The sequence below is a fragment of the Sturnira hondurensis genome, unplaced genomic scaffold (genome assembly GCF_014824575.4).
Source record: "Sturnira hondurensis isolate 20B ecotype Veracruz unplaced genomic scaffold, ASM1482457v3 Scaffold0004474, whole genome shotgun sequence".
NCBI lineage: Eukaryota > Metazoa > Chordata > Mammalia > Chiroptera > Phyllostomidae > Sturnira > Sturnira hondurensis.
Window position 1 is genome coordinate 10,136,386 of NW_028077105.1, and position 16,605 is coordinate 10,152,990.

The 16,605-nt window shown below is 37.1% G+C and overlaps 1 non-coding gene across 1 annotated transcript; it reads right to left on the minus strand.

Moving 5' to 3' along the window:
- Window positions 1–15,805: 15,805 nt before the first annotated feature.
- Window positions 15,806–15,909, minus strand: LOC118986831 (U6 spliceosomal RNA). The gene has a single exon (XR_005066462.1). It is a non-coding gene; the product is annotated as a U6 spliceosomal RNA (small nuclear RNA).
- Window positions 15,910–16,605: the final 696 nt, after the last annotated feature.

Sequence of the window (16,605 nt, forward strand, 5' to 3'; positions counted from 1 at the left end):
AGCATCATTAAAATGTCCATGCTACCCAAAACAATTACAGATTCAATGCAATTTGTATTAAAATACTTAATACATATTTCTCAGATCTAGAACAAATATTCCAAAAATTTATACGGAATCATAAAAGAGCATGAATAACCTCAGCTATCTTGAGAAAGAAGAACAAAGTTGGAGGGATCACAATATCTGACATAAAACTATACTACAAGGTTACAGGAATCAAAACAGCCTGGTACTAGCATAAGTAAAGACATATAGATCAATGGAAAAGAATAGAGGGCCCAGAAATAAACCCACACCTTTATGGTCAATATTTGATAAAGAAGGTAAAAGCATAAAATGGAGTAAAGACAGTCTCTCCAATAAATGATGTTAGGAGAAGGAGAACTGGACTGGTATTTGAAAAAAAGGAAACTAGACCACCAACTTACACCACACACTAGAATAAACTCAGAATGGGTAAAGGACTTAAATATAAGTTACAATATCATAAAAATTCTAGAGGAAAATATAGGCAGTAAAATTTCAGATACCTTGCATAGCAATATTTTTGCAAATATATCTCCTAGAACAAGGAAAACAGAGGAAATAATAAACAAATGGGACTGCATCAAAATAAAAAGTTTCTGCATAGCTAAAGAACCCATCAGCAAAATGAAAAGAGAACTCACTGTATAAGAGAACATATTTACCAATGGTACATCTAATAAGGGGTTCATATAAAAATATATGAAGAACTCATACACATCAGCACCAAGGAGACAAAAAAATCTATTAGAAATGGGCAAGCAATCTGAATAAACACTTCTCCAAGGACATACAGATGGACTGTAGACATATAAAAAGATGTCCAATATCACTAGCCATCAGAGAGTTGCAAATTAAAACCATAGTGAGATATCACCTCACACCTGTCAGAATGGTTGTCATTAATAAATCAATAAACAACAAGTGTTGGCAAGGATGTGGAGAAAAGGGAACCCTAGGGCACTGTTGGTGGGAATGCAGACAGGTGCAGCCAACTGTGGAAAACAGTATGATGTTTCCTCACAAAATTAAAAACGAAACTGCCTTTTGACCAGCAATTCTACTTATGGAAAATATATCCAAAGAAACCCAAAACACCAATTCAAAAGAATGTATGCTCCCCTGTGTTTATAGCAGTGTTATTCGCCATAGCCAAGACATGGAAACTGCCTAAGTGCCCATCAGTAGATGAGTGGATAAAAAAGCTGTCATATATTTACACCATGGAATTTAATGCCATGCAGCATTAGAAAAAGGACTTCTTATCTTCTGTGAGAGCATGGATAGCACTGGAGACTATTATGCTAAGTGAAATAAGCCAAGCAATGAAAGACAAATACCATATGATCTCACTTATAACTAGAATCTGAGGAACAAAATAAACTAACAAACACAACATAATCAGAAGCACAGAAACAAGGAACAGACTAATGGCCATAAGAGGGGAGGGGAGAGATCAGGACTAGTTGAAAGAAGGTGAGTGGATTACACAAAGAACATATATGTATTAGCCCTGAACAGCAGTGCAGGGATTGACTATGGGAAGAGGAGGGGCTGGAGGAGGAGGACGAAGGGGAAAAACTGGGACAACTGTAATAGCATAAACAACTTTTTTAAGTATTTGATTCTGAGCAGTTGTGAGGCACTCTAGTAAGTGTTTTCATTTTCTTTAGCATCCTCTTAAGTTTTAGACTCTAGCATAATCAGCACAATCTGCTCAAAAACACTTGGATGACTCGAATACAGTGAACCCTTGGGTGAGGAAGACCTCAGAGCTCTAGTCGGGTGAAGGCTGGGAGAGAAGAGCTGCCGCCGCCGGAGCTGCAGTGCATCATTTGTGTGTGGTGACACTGTGCAGCAGCAGTGTCTGGAGTGTGGTCATTCCAGGAAATTTGATACATTGCTAGTATGCTTTTGAAAGTTTACTAATTGTTCCTGGTCAAGTAAAATTTTTAGAAGCAATGAAGCTTAGAATCATACATGTTTAAAGCTGGCTAGACAAGATGTAGAATGTCCTTTGTCTGATTACATAAACAAGGGAACTACAGGTCGTTGACTTGCTCAGGTCACTGAGAGTAGAAAGAGAGCTTGAGGGAAGAATCGAAGTTTCTTTCTTTGTAAAATTAACTTTGAATTAAGCCACCTGATTATTTATTTGTATCATCATGCATTCATTAGGTAAGTGAAGCAAAATATTGGCAGAAAATATGTGCTTAGATTTGATTCAGTTAGAAAGATAGGTGTGCAAATTTTTTCTAAAATAAAAGCAAATAACAATATCTCTCCCGAGAATAAAGTCACTTAAGGTTCCTTCATGGCTTAAATTAAATTAACTCTCATGATCCGATCATGTCTTATCTCAGCAGCCCAATTTCTGGTGGTTCACAACTAGGCCCTCATTTTCAGAACATTCTTTTTCTCATATGTTTATCTGAATGCTTTTGCACATAGTCTTTAATCTCTCTGAATTTCCTACGCCTTGTTTGCATTGTCTCTTCCTAGTTAATCTTTCAATTTTAGAAAATATCCAGTTTGAATTAATTTTCCTATGTCACCTCCCCAACCCCTATCCCAAAATACTTGGCCTTTTTATATGTCTTTGTTAACACACATATCATTGTATTTCATTAGTTTGTTTATAAATATATCTGCCCACTTTGGAGCACCATGGAGAATTCATTTACCATAAAATGCTGGTGAATACCATACTGCCTATTAGTTGGTACACAGTTAATATTTAGTGAATAAATGACTGCATTGTAAACTATGAAGTGCTATAAATACAACTGTAATTATGCATTCAGAAAAAGAAAGAGGATAACTTTGATGGCTGAAGTTGGGTAAGAGATTGGAAGTAGCTGCCTAGTTGTGTATACAGAGAGGCACACGAGGTGTACTAGAGGAAAATTCCAGTAACACTTAGAAGTACATAGGGAGTCGATGGTGCCTGCTGATTCAGTCTACTAAGGTATCAAATGAAAATGTCTGTTGAAATGGATTGACTTTTAGATAACCCAGGCTGAACATCCCCTCACTCCTTTAGATACTCAGTACTAGGTGGGCTGCTGGATCTTCCTGCCTCTTGAATAGGAATATCACTGATATTTTAACATCTAATGCAAATGCTTACTTTCCTCTGGATTTCTCAGTTAGAATTTGAATTTGAATTAGAATTCTAATTTTCATGTTAGAATTTGAAACACAAAATATAATCACTTAATGAAGGATTCATAGTAATTTATTGGGACTAAGATATTTGTACACTGTTAAAACCATTCTTGAATGTAGAGTCCAATTAGAAACTTCCAAATTCTCCAGAATTCCAAACACTTGTCACATTAGAAATAGTGGATTATACAGGAAGACCCCAAAGTTTTGAGTCTCTCTGTCCCAAATCACAAACTATGTTAGCCTGTTTTTTTATTTCAGTCATCAAATCCTTAAAATAGAAATAATAATGCCTTCAGCATGAAATTATTTTGAGATTGCATGAGCTAATAACTCAAAACCACCTAGATAACAACCAGAGAAATAAATTCTAGTTCCCTTTCCTCCCTTCTGCTGAGTTTTCCTGGGCCACATAAAATAAAGCGTATTTTTTTTACATGATCGCTCTTTATTTCAAAGAATAAAGAGTATTTTAAATAACACGATGGCATTAGAGGAGAAATGGCCCAAAGATAAAAGTAAGTGCGAGGGCAGGTATAAGGGGACTAAATGGTAATAGAAAAAATGAAATTAAAAAGTGTATTTCTTTGTTTTGTTCACTATCACCTGGGAAACAGTTTTTAGGCAAGAATGAAAGTATTAATTTGGAATAAAACTAAGGTATTAGTTTAAAAAATTTGAGAACCTGTAGGAAAGTGAAGCTGCAAAATACAGTTTGACTACATTAATAAATTATCTTTGGAAGTTATTTACTTGAGTCATTCACAATAGCCATTAATCATTCTAATTACCAAATCTATATTAGCAGATGCCCATTTATTATCATTATGTATCATTAACTATGCAGGTGCTGGTTGGTCAGAGAATCATCTGTTCAGATTCATCATTCTCTGATTGGCAGAAAAATACCATCTGAATGTTATCAGCTCTATAATTTGCTATAGTTTGAGACTTAACCTTAAGTACAATGGGCAGTGAAGAAGATGTGCTTTTTTTTTGATGTTCCCCACTTTTCTATTCTTGAGCTTCTTTACTGTGAAATTGGTTCAAAATCCAGTATCAGCCCCAGATGAAAATGATAGCTGCCTCCCTTTTGGAGACCAAATTAGTGAAGAAAGTACAACATAAAAAAAAAAATCATTGATCCCCGGAAATATGTTAATTAATTGCAAATGTATAAGACCCTTATAACAAGAACAAACCGATATTTTATTTGATCTGGACAAAACAATACAGGCATTGTATTCTGGATACTTATCTTATTTTATGGGAGGCTATGTGAAACAGGTATGTACATTTTAATTATTTCCAAGGAAGATTCCTTTTTCCTTTTTTCATTACTGAGAGGGTCATTGTCTTTATAGTTAATATGTTTAAATGTAACTATCTGAATGCTCATGGAATATATAATCAATATAATTATCATCTTCCAATATTCAGACCTTCTTATGGCCTAATCAAATAATTTTGATTAGTAAAATTATTTGGCATACCTTTTCTTTACATTTTATGGACTTTTTGGTAAAAATTACAGTTTTTAGAATAAATTTGTGTGAACTGCAAAAGCATACTGCTTGGAAAAGAAATGCCCCTCTCTGGATTCAAAATCTTCATTTTTTGAGATTTCACCATCTTAAAGTATGACGATCTTATCAGAGAAAGTGGTACTATAAACACCTTTGTTTTATAAATGAGATTATTAAAGGAACTATTACAAAAGCTTCTTTCAACTATGAAACCCAGGGAAAAGTTTCACACAAATTAAGGTAAGAAACATTCTCTCCTTTGGAAGCCTGATCTTTGTCCCATAAATTCTAAATGAAAAAAGGTATCTAATAATGCCCCTCAACACACAGTCTCCTTTCTATTCATTCTCAGATTCAGGCTGTGGAAAAGAATGAAAAACAAGGAAGAGCTGTACATTTGACTTATTACAAGCATCTCTCGTTATTTAGCAACAAACTGACCAAAAGAATTGAGACACTCTGCTCGCCTCACTTAGACAAGAGTGTTTTCCACAAGCTGGCATCTCTGAGAAGCTTTCAGCTCTCAAGGTGAATGAAATGCTGTGAATGGAGCATACTACTCTTTGCATTCTTTGTAGGGGAGTATATGTGTATTTTTCCTCTTTCTCATGACTGTCTATTAAACGTTTAAACTTTCGTCCTAGAGAATTTTTCACCTGTTCTGTTTACTCAGCAGAGTGATTTTCAAAGCCTCCTAATAGTTCAGTCTGTGCTTATGAGGCTGGAGCTTCTGGCTGTCTAGGTGTTAACAGTGGTGGGGGAAATATATAAGTGTTATATTTGCCCTACGCTTCATTGAGCTGTGGCTGTGAGCCTGCTCTCTCTGATTTTAGTGGGGCTAGGGTAAGTTAGGTTAAATCCTGATTGGGTAAAGATACACAATTTTCAGTACAATTTTCCTTGGAGCTAATCAACTTTTAAAAACAAGTTAGAAAGGTCACTCTTAGACCTTTCTAAATTATGTACAAAATATTGTTAATTTTAGAAAAATACTAAAGAAGATGATCCTTAAAGGTACTCAGTGTTTCAGACATTCTGTTTTTTATTCCACACACCACCAGCCCCTTCTCCAACTAATTGTTATTTATTACATACTTACTACATTCTAGCACCTTACTTAAGCCCTTTGGCAGCATAGTTTAAATTTTTTCCATGATATTATTATCCTTATAGTACAAATAATCAAATAGAAGCTGAGAGATGTTGAATAATTGGCTATAAAAGAAAAGCTAGTAGTAGATTCTTAACACCCACTTTTCTATCTTGAAAATCCATTTTTTAAAATTACTGTACCAGTTTGCTTCCCTAAAGCCCAATCTGCAAAACTGTATTAATTTTTAATTTATAATTGAAACTTATTTTAGGCTTTAAAGATCACTTTCACTATAGACTATATCTAATATCTATGCTGCTTCTCAATGATTTATTCAGAAAAGTAAATTGACTAGGGACAAAATTTTTAAAAACAACATGTCTTTTTAAAAATATTTTATTTATTTATCTTTTAGAGAGGAAGGGAAAGAGAGGAGAGAAATATCAATGTATAGTTGCCTCTCATGGGTCCCCTGCTGGGAATTGGCCTGCAACCCAGGCATATGCCCTGACTGGGAATCGAACCGTGATCATCTGGTTCACAGGCCTGTGCTCAATCCACTGAGCTACACCAGCCAGGGCAACAACATGTCTTATAAATGCACATTTCAAAAATAAAGGTCGTCCAAGACAAAAAAAAAAAGCTGAAAGCTGAAGCAGTTCATGAGCATCAAACCAGTATTAAAAGAACTGTTAAAGGGATTTCTTTAAGAAGGAGGGGAAAAAATCAAGATAAATAAATAAATAAATATCACAAGGGATAAAATCCACACTGATGAATGCTAGCACATAATAAAAGCAGTGAGTTAACCAATACTAAAGCTAGAACAAGGGTAAAAAGACAAAAGTATGAAGATCATGTGTAATTACAACAGTAGGTTAAGGGAGACATGCAAACAAACACAAAAAGCAGTAAAAATAATGACAAAAACATAAATGTGGAGGGGGTGAATAAAAATGCTAGTGATTTTAGAATATGATTGAACATAAAATAGACTGCTATAAATATGACTTGTCATGTATGAAGCATGTGGTAACTACAACCCAAAAATCTACAAAAATTCGTAAGAAATAAAGAGAAAGGAATACAAATACAACACTACAAAAAAAACATCAACATACAAGAAAAAAGAGCAATAAGAAAGGAACAGAGAACTACAAAAATAAGAATCAAAAAACAGTTAATTAAATGTCATTAACTATATACTTATCATTAATTACTTTAAATGTAAATGGATTAAATGCTCCAATCAAAAGGCAAATGGATAAAGAAGTGGTATATATATATATAATGAAATATTACTCAGCCATAAAAAAGAATAAAATCCTTTTTTTTTAATTTAATTCTTGTTCAAGTACAGCTTTCTGTCTTATATTCCCAGCCCTGCCCGGCCCCCACCCCATGCTCCCCGCCTCCCTCCCATTTCCGCCCCCCACCTTAGTTATTGTCCATGTGTCCTTTATACTTGTTCATGTGAGTCCATCCCCTTTTCCCCTATGATTCTCTCCCCTCTCCCCTCTGGACCCTGTCAGCCTGTTCCATATTTGATTGTCATTGGTCATATTTTGCTTGCTTGTTTATTTTGTTGTTTAGATTCCTGTTAATGGCGATATCATATGGTATTTGTCTTTCACTGCCTGGCTTATTTCGCTCAGCATAATGCTTTCCAGTTCCATCCCTGATGTTGCAAAGGGTAGTAGTTCCTTCTTCCTTTCTGCAGCATAGAATTCCATTGTGTAAATGTACCATAGCTTTTTGATCCAGTCATTTACCGATGGGCATCTAGGTTGCTTCCAACTCTTGGCTATCATGAATTGTGCTGCTATGAACATCGGGGTGCATAGGTTCTTTTGGATTGGTGTTTCAGGGTTCTTAGGATATACTCCTAATAGTGGAATTGCTGGGTCAAAGGGCACGTTCATTTTTAGTTTTCTTAGAAAATTCCATACTGTTTTCCATATTGGTTGTACCAGTCTGCAATCCCACCAACAGTGAACTAGAGTCCCCTTTTCCCCACAACCTCTCCAGCACTTGTTGTTTGTTTCTTTGTTTATGATAGCCATTCTGACTGGTGTTAAGTGGTATCTCATTGTGGTTTTAATTTGCATCTCTCTGATAGCTAGTGATATCGAGCATCTTTTCATGTGTCTCTGGATTCTCTGTATGTCCTCCTTGGAGAAATGTCTGTTCAAGTCCTCTGCCCATTTTTTAATCGGGTTGCTTGTCTTCTTTGAGTGGAGCCGAATGAGTTCTTTGTATATTTTGGAGATTAAACCCTTATCTGAGGTATCATTGGCAAATATGTTTTCCCAAGCTGTTGCTTCTCTTTGTATCTTGATACTGTTTTCCTTAGCCATGCAGAAGCTTTTAATTTTGATGAGATCCCATTTGTTTATTCTTTCCTTTATGTTCCTTGCTCTAGGGGACGTATCAGTAAAAATATTGCTGCGTGGAATATCTGAGATTTTCTTGCCAAGGCTCTCCTCTAGGGTTTTAATGGTTTCACGGCTTATATTTAAGTCTTTTATCCACCTTGAATTTATTTTGGTGTATGGTGTAAGTTGGTGCTCAAGTTTCATTTTTTTGCATGTAGCTGTCCAGTTCTCCCAACACCATTTGTTGAAAAGGCTGTCTTTACTCCATTTTATGTTATTGCCCCCTTTGTCGAATATTAATTGACTGTAGAGAGTTGGGTTTATTTCTGGGCTCTCTGTTCTATTCCATTGGTCTATGTGCCTGTTTTTGTGCCAGTACCAGGCTGTTTTGATTACAGTGGCCTTGTAATACAGTTTGATATCAGGTATTGTGATCCCTCCTACTTTGTTCTTCTTTCTCAAAATTGCAGCAGCTATTCGGGGTCTTTTCTGGTTCCATATAAATTTTTGAAGTGTTTGTTCTATGTCTGTGAAATACGCCATTGGTACTTTAATAGGTATTGCATTGAATCTGTAAATTGCTTTGGGTAGTATGGACATTTTGATGATGTTAATTCTTCCAATCCATGAACACGGTATATGTTTCCATTTATTTGTGTCTTCCTTGATTTCTTTCTTCAGTGTTGTGTAGTTTTCTGCATACAGGTCTTTTACCTCCTTGGTTAGGTTTATTCCCAGATATTTTATTTTTCTTTTTGCTATATCGAATGGGATTTTTTTCCTGATTTCTGCTTCTGCTGCTTCATTGTTGGTATACAAAAATGCCTTTGATTTCTGGATATTAACTTTGTATCCCGCTGTTATGCCAAATTCATTTATTAGTTCCAGCAGTTTTTTGGTAGAGGCTATAGGGTTTTCCATGTACACTATCATGTCATCTGCAAACAATGCCAGTTTTGTTTCCTCCTTTCCGATTTGGATGCCTTTTATTTCCTTTTCTTGTCTGATCGCTGCAGCTAGAACTTCTAATACTATATTGAATAGAAGTGGTGAAAGTGGGCAACCTTGTCTTGTACCTGATCTTAGTGGAAAAGCTTTTAGTTTTTGCCCATTGAGTATGATGTTGGCTGTAGGTCTTTCATATATGGCCTTTATTATATTGAGGAATGTTCCCTCTATTCCCACCTTGCTGAGTACCTTTATCATAAATGGGTGTTGTACCTTATCAAAAGCTTTTTCCGCATCTATTGATATGACCATGTGGTTTTTGTCTTTGCTTTTGTTTATTTCGTGTATTACATTTATTGATTTGCGTATATTGAACCATCCTTGCATCCCCGGGATGAATCCCACTTGGTCGTGGTGTATGATCTTTTTGATATATTGTTGGATGCGATTTGCCAATATTTTGTTGAGGATTTTAGCATCTATGTTCATCAGTGATATTGGTCTGTAATTTTCTTTCTTTGTTGTGTCTCTATCTGGCTTTGGGATTAGGGTGATGCTGGCTTCATAGAAAGAGTTGGGGAGTTTTCCCTCCTTTTGGATTTTTTGGAATAGTCTGTGAAGAATAGGGGTTAGCTCTTCCTTAAAAGCTTTGTAGAATTCTCCTGTGAAACCATCTGGCCCAGGGCTTTTGTGTGATGGGAGTTTTTTGATTACTTCTTCAATTTCATTTGCTGTTATTGGCCTGTTCAGGTTTTCTGCTTCTTTTTCATTGAGTTTTGGAAGATTATATTTTTCTAGAAATTTGTCCATTTCACCCAGGTTTTCAAATTTCTTGGCATACAGTTCCGCATAGTAATTTCTTACAATCCTTTCTATTTCTGTGGTATCAGTTGTAATCTCTCCTCTTTCATTTCTGATTGTGTTTATTTGTGTCCTCTCTCTTCTTTTCTTAATGAGCCTACTTAAAGGTTTGTCTATTTTGTTTATCTTTTCAAAAAACCAACTCCTGGATTCATTGATCTTTAGAATTGTGCTTTTAGTCTCTATGTCATTTAATTCTGCTTTGATCTTGGTTATTTCCTTCCTTCTACTTGCTCTGGGCTGTCTTTGTTGTTGTTCCTCGAGTTCTTGCAGGCGTTGGGTTAGGTTGTTTGTTTGAAATGTTTCTATCCTCTTTAGGTGAGCCTGTATCGCTATGAACTTCCCTCTCAGGACTGCCTTCACTGTGTCCCATAAATTTTGGGTTGTGGTGAGTTCATTTTCATTTGTTTCAAGGAGTTTTTTGATTTCCTCCCTAATTTCAATCTTGACCCATTCATTGTTCAATAGCCTACCATTCAGTCTCCATGATTTTGGGTGTTTTGGGTTTTTTCCTGTGGGGTTGGTTTCCAATTTCAGTCCCTTGTGATCAGAGAAGATGCTTGGTATGATTTCTATTTTCCTGAAGTTGTTGAGACTGGTTTTGTGTCCTATCATGTGATCTATCTTTGAAAATGTTCCATGTGCGTTTGAAAAGAAAGTGTATTTAGTTTCTTTGGGATGGATGGCTCTATATATATCAATTAGGTCCATTTCTTCTAGAGTGTCGTTTAATGCTGCTATATCTTTGTTGATATTTTGTTTGGAAGATCTGTCCATTTTTGACAGTGGGGTGTTAAAATCCCCTACTATAATTGTGTTGCTGTCAATATCTTTCTTGAGGTCCTCTAGGATTTTCTTTATATATTTGGGTGCTCCTGTGTTGGGTGCATATATATTTATGATGTTAATGTCTTCTTGGTGGATTCTTCCCTTGAGTATTATGAAGTGACCTTCTGGGTCTCTCTTTATAGCCTTTTTTTTGAAGTCTATTTTGTCTGATATGAGGATTGCTACCCCGGCTTTTTTTTCATGTCCATTTGCTTGGAAAATTTGTTTCCATCCTTTCACTTTCAGTCTGTGGTGGTCTTTTGTCCTCAGGTGAGTCTCTTGTAGGCAGCATATGTGTGGGTCATGCTTTCTTATCCATTCAGCTATTCTATGTCTCTTAATTGGTGCATTTAATCCATTTACGTTTAAAGTTATTATCGAAAGGTACTTATTCATTGCCATTTATGTACCTGTGTTCCTCTCTGTCTCTCTCTTTTCCTTCCTTTCCTTAAAGCAGCCCTTTTAGTAATTCTTGTAGAGCAGGTTTTGTGGAGGCGTATTCTTTTAGACTTCTTTTGTCTTGGAAGCTCTTTATTTGGCCTTCTATCTTGATTGAGAGCCTTGCTGGATAAAGCAGTCTCGGTTGTAGGCCTCTGTTTCTCATTACTTGGAATATTTCTTGCCATTCTCTTCTTGCTTGGAATGTTTCCATTGAGAAGTCAGTAGCGAACCTTATTGGGACCCCCTTGTATGTTACTTCCCTTTTCTCCCTTGCTGCCTTTAGGATTCTCTCTTTATCTTGGAGTTTTGCCATTTTAATGATGATGTGTCTTGCAGTAGGCCTCTTTGGGTTCCACCTGATTGGGACTCTCTGCAATTCCTGGATCTGTGTGACGTTATCTCTCCTCAACTTAGGAAAATTTTCCATTATTACTCTTTCAGGTAGGTTTTCTATCCCTTGTTCTTCTTCTTCTCCTTCTGGTATTCCTATTATTCAGATATTATTACATTTCATTCTGTCTTGCATTTCTCTTAAATTCTCCTCATTTTTTCTGATTCTCTTTTCCATTATTTGGTCCGTCTGGGAGATTCTTTCTATCCTGTCTTCGATCTCACTTATGTGATCTTCCGCCATATCGATTCTATCCTTCATACCTTCTACTGTTTTCTTCAGTTCAGAAATTGTATTCTTCATTTCCTCTTGGCCTTTACTGATGGTTTCTACTTCCTTTTTCATGTTGGTATAGTTTGCAGAGTTTTCATTGTAGCTCCCCTGTAGTTTCTGGTAGCTCATTGTAAGCTCTTTGAATTTCCTGATAACCAGTGCTTTGAATTCAATATCTGATAGTTGGCTTGCCTCTATTTCATCTAACATTCTTTCTGAAACTTCCTCCTTTTGTTTAATTTGGGGATTGTTTCTTTGTCTTCCCATTGTTTGTGATGCTCTTCTTGTTGGCCTCAGCTTCTTAAATTGATCTGTTCTGATTTCCTGGGTTAATGGTGTGAATTTCTGTGGTAGGATGCCTGAGAAATTCAGTGGTGCATTCTCCTGCAGGTATCTTGGTGTTCTCCACTCCCATCTACTCCTCTTGTTGGTTTCCAGCTGGTCAAACCTTTTCTTCTGGTCTCACTAGCTGCAGCAGCTTGAGGGGCTATTAGTGTTGCCTTTCTCTCATCTCGGTGAACTTGGCTGGTCTCGCCACTGCACTCCCAATATCCAGACTGGCACCGCTCTCCCATGCCCCACTGAGAGCAGGTTTTTCCCCAAGCTTCCCAGCCCTGGCGTGGCGTGAGGGTGTGCGCTCCCAGCCAGGCTTTCCTGGTCTCGCAGGCTTGGGCTTGGACCTTTCCCAGTGCTGTGGCTGCACACACAGAGGGCGACTCACAATTCTTCCAAGCTGGCAGCCACAGCCTGACTCCTGGTGCTTCTCAGTCTGCGCCCAGCTGGGTAGGGATGGAGCGGGCAACTGGCCCTCTTCCAGGGGTCCTGCCAGTAGCCTGCAGCTCCCCGTGACTGTGGGAGTGCTGGCTGGAGTCCCGTGCTACTGGGAACTCATGCTACTGGGAATGCACGGGGACTCCTAGATCCCCAAGCCTAACCACAACCGGACTCCCAGTGCTTCTCAGTCTGTGCTGGTTGGGTAGGGAGGGAGGTGGCGATTGGCGCTCTTCCAGGGGCCCTGCCAGTATCCCTCAGCTCCCTGAGACTGTGAGAGTGCTGGCTCAGGCTACTGGGAACGAAGGGGTGACTCAGCTCCCCAAGCCGGCAACCACAGCCGGGACTCCACGGGTTATCAGAGCTCTCTGGTTTGTTTCCCAATGCCCACTCCTCTCTCTGCCACTACAGGCAAACCAATCTCTCCTGGTGTTTTCCAATCTGTGCCCTGCTGGTTAGAGAGGGTGCCGGTGACTAGTTCTCTCCCAGGGTTTTTGTTGCCCACCCTCAGCTCTCAGAGACTGGGGCGACCCAGCCAGGGCCCTGGCGAGGCCCAGCGGAGGGCCTGCAGCCTCTGCACTGTTCCCTCATACCTTGTTGATCTGCGGTCATCTCCTCTCCTCAACCTCTGGTCATTCAGTGTCCACTACACTTTTTGGAGTCCTGCCTTCCTATATGCTGGGTCCCTGTTGGGTATCCGCTGCGCTTCTCTGCAGATCAGCCCGGTTTTTCTCCGGCGCGTGGAAGGAAGCAAAATCCTTTGTCCTACTCCACCGCCATCTTCCTCCTTCTCAAAAAGAATAAAATCTTATCATTTACAACAACATGGATGGATCTGGAAGGCATTATGCTAAGTGAAATAAATCAGAGAGTGAAATACAAATACCATATGATTTCAATTATATGTGATATCTTAAAAAAACAAAATAAACAAACAAATAAAACAAAACAAGCACAGACACAGAGAACAGACTGATGATTGTCAGATGAAAGGGGTGTTGGAGGACCAGGAGGAAAAGGGTAAAGTATTAAGAGGTACAGACTGGCAGTTAAAAAATAGTCATGGGAATGTAAAGTACAGCATAGAGAATATGTCAATAATATTATAATAACTATATATGGTGTGAGGTGGGAGCAAGACCTCTCAGGGTGATCACTTTGTAAATTATATAAAAGTCTAACTACTAAGCTATACAGCTGAAACTAATATATTAAACATCAAGTATAACTTAAAATTTTAACACATTTTAATAAAATAATTGAAAAATACGATGAAAATAATACTCTTTCAGGCCCAGGATAGATGGTCCAAAATAAAGTGTATATTGACAATCATCTATTCAGTTTTGAAGATTCGGGTTCAAAGGAGAAAGAAGTTGAAAGAGGTCACTCAGGTTCAAAAACAACTTGAGAAAACAACTTGTTAAAAAGACTTCTTGAAATTCCTGTGTATTTTATATCACTAATTACCTTGGCTGCATCTTACTTAACCACTAGATTAACAATAAAAATATCAGTGGTTCCTTCTCTGGTTGCCAAGAAGGAACGCAGGAAAATGTGTTTTACTAACAGGAAGCATGGATTCATGCCTGACTGCCAAAGCCTGGCTGAGGAATAGACTTTGCAATAAGCCAGGACTGGAAGTTGCCAGAGTCCCAGTAGATTAGATGAATACGAGAATAGAGAATTTGACAAATAGTCCAAAATCAGAAGCACAAATACTATACTGAGTATTTGGTAAAAATGATTTGGCATCAAGAACCAGAAGAAAGGTAATAAATTTAAGAAAATGTATTAAGGAAATGGTTTAAGAAAATGTATTGGAGGTTAGTTGGAAAGAGAGTCAGAAACATGAATCTCTAAAAGAACTTAGAGGATAGAACAAGATAGTTCACCGAAAACCTCTTCTTCAGTTTAGGCAGAATGACCACAAGGAACATAGTTGAGCATCCTCTACATATATACCCAATCTGAAGCACATGTTGTCCTCAGCCAAACCTTATTAGATACTTTCTGTTTGAAGAGCAAAGAAATATAAAGCATAAATAATTTGGAACTAGGTACAAGCATCTATACCCAGAGTGTGTCTCTGATGTGCCAAGTTCTATGACTGTGATTACCCTAAGCTCTCCTAGTCCTGTGCATTTTCTAAAGTCAGGTTGAACATAATGGTTTGGAGGATAAACTGGCTAAATTATGTAGGCGAAACCACAGTCATTTGATTAACTCCTGTTTGAATAAACAGTTGATGATTACAGACACCTCTCTTCTGCTACATTAGAGACTTTGACTTCTATGTGTTTGCTCTCTCTTTCCTTGCTGCCTTTGAATCTAAGTGTTTGAGGGATTTACCATACCAGGTAGTTAGTACCTTGAGAGGACTATAGATCTGAAGAATTATAGATCTGAAGAGCACATAAGTGGGAATTTCTGATATGTTAACAAACAAAACTTTGTTTTAAAATATAGCTATATTTTAAAATATGTTAAAGATGCATCAGATTTTCAAATTTAGAATAAAAACTCATAAAAGTATAGCATTCTCTAGATGAGTAACTTATTTTTTCTTTTTCACTTAGTGTGCTTTAGAATTTCATTAGTATTTTTAAAATCCAGTACAGTATCACATTATTCCCTTTTTATGATTTAAAATAATAAATCTACAACATAAATTCATTCTGCTTGATGAGAGTAGGGTTTTTAAAAGAAGCATATTTAATTTACATATGACAATAAAGGAAATTTCTGAGAGTTTCTGAAGTGTGCAGAACTATTGCTTATGGTATATAACAGGTCTAGATCTGCAGGTTTAACATTATGATAGATTTCCTTACTTCAGAAACAACCCCTTTTGTGTGTTAATGATATTAATAATAACTCTTTGTTTACACAGACTTTAATTTTTATCTCTCTGCAGTACCCTTCCTTGCTGCGACTGATTCTGGCATAATAGAGATCCCATCAGACAATGTCACATTTCTGCCACCATTCAAGGATCAGATGAATTTTTGTCATAACGTTTCTAGCCATCATTCATCCTTTCCAGAAGCAATGAAAAAGTGAAAGGAAGTTTACCAGATGTTTTTTTACTTTAGTTTTTTTTCTTAATATGGAACACTTCACGGATTTGCGTGTCATCCTTGAGCAGGGCCATGCCAATCTGTATCGTTCCTGGATTATTTTAAGCTCCAATTTGACTAAAATTGACTTTGAATTTGTTAAGGAGTATTGAATGGATTCTGTAGACTACAATAAAATCTTATTTAAAAGAATAAAACAAACAACAAATTGGAATGTAGTTAAACAGGTACCTTGTTTTCTAGCTTTCTCTAGCAACTGCATGCTCCCATTGATGTTCAAAAGTCAGGAACTGTGCCAAACACCTTGGCAGATATTTTTAATTAATTCAATTATAAAAATTGTGAATTAAATGCCATTAATAAATATGTTTTCTACATTAGAGCAACTAGTTTATGGTCAGTCAGTAAACAAGTATGAACGTTTTTCAATTAAGATTCAACTACATTTTTGAAATCAGAAAATTTTAAGTTTTGTTTTACACTGGAAAATGGACTGAATTTCTTGTACTTTTAGCCTTTATGCTTTAATATTCCTGGGGCTTCAAGTCTCTATTATTTGGCATTTTTAAAGATAGTCATTCATTCACCTCAACCAGACTTTGGCAAAGCCATGCAGGGGAAAGCTTGGTCTGCAGAACAGTCTACTGACTTGTATGGCTGCCCTGCCTCCCTGATAGTGTGGAGAAGCGTGGGGAAGAGTGATTCCTGACTTTTGACATTTTTGATGAATAAACTCCAACTATCAGCCACCAATCAGAGATTTCCATGGGGAAGAATTAAAGGTGGGGTAAGGGTCTCAGATGTTAATGAAAGTAGCTTTCTA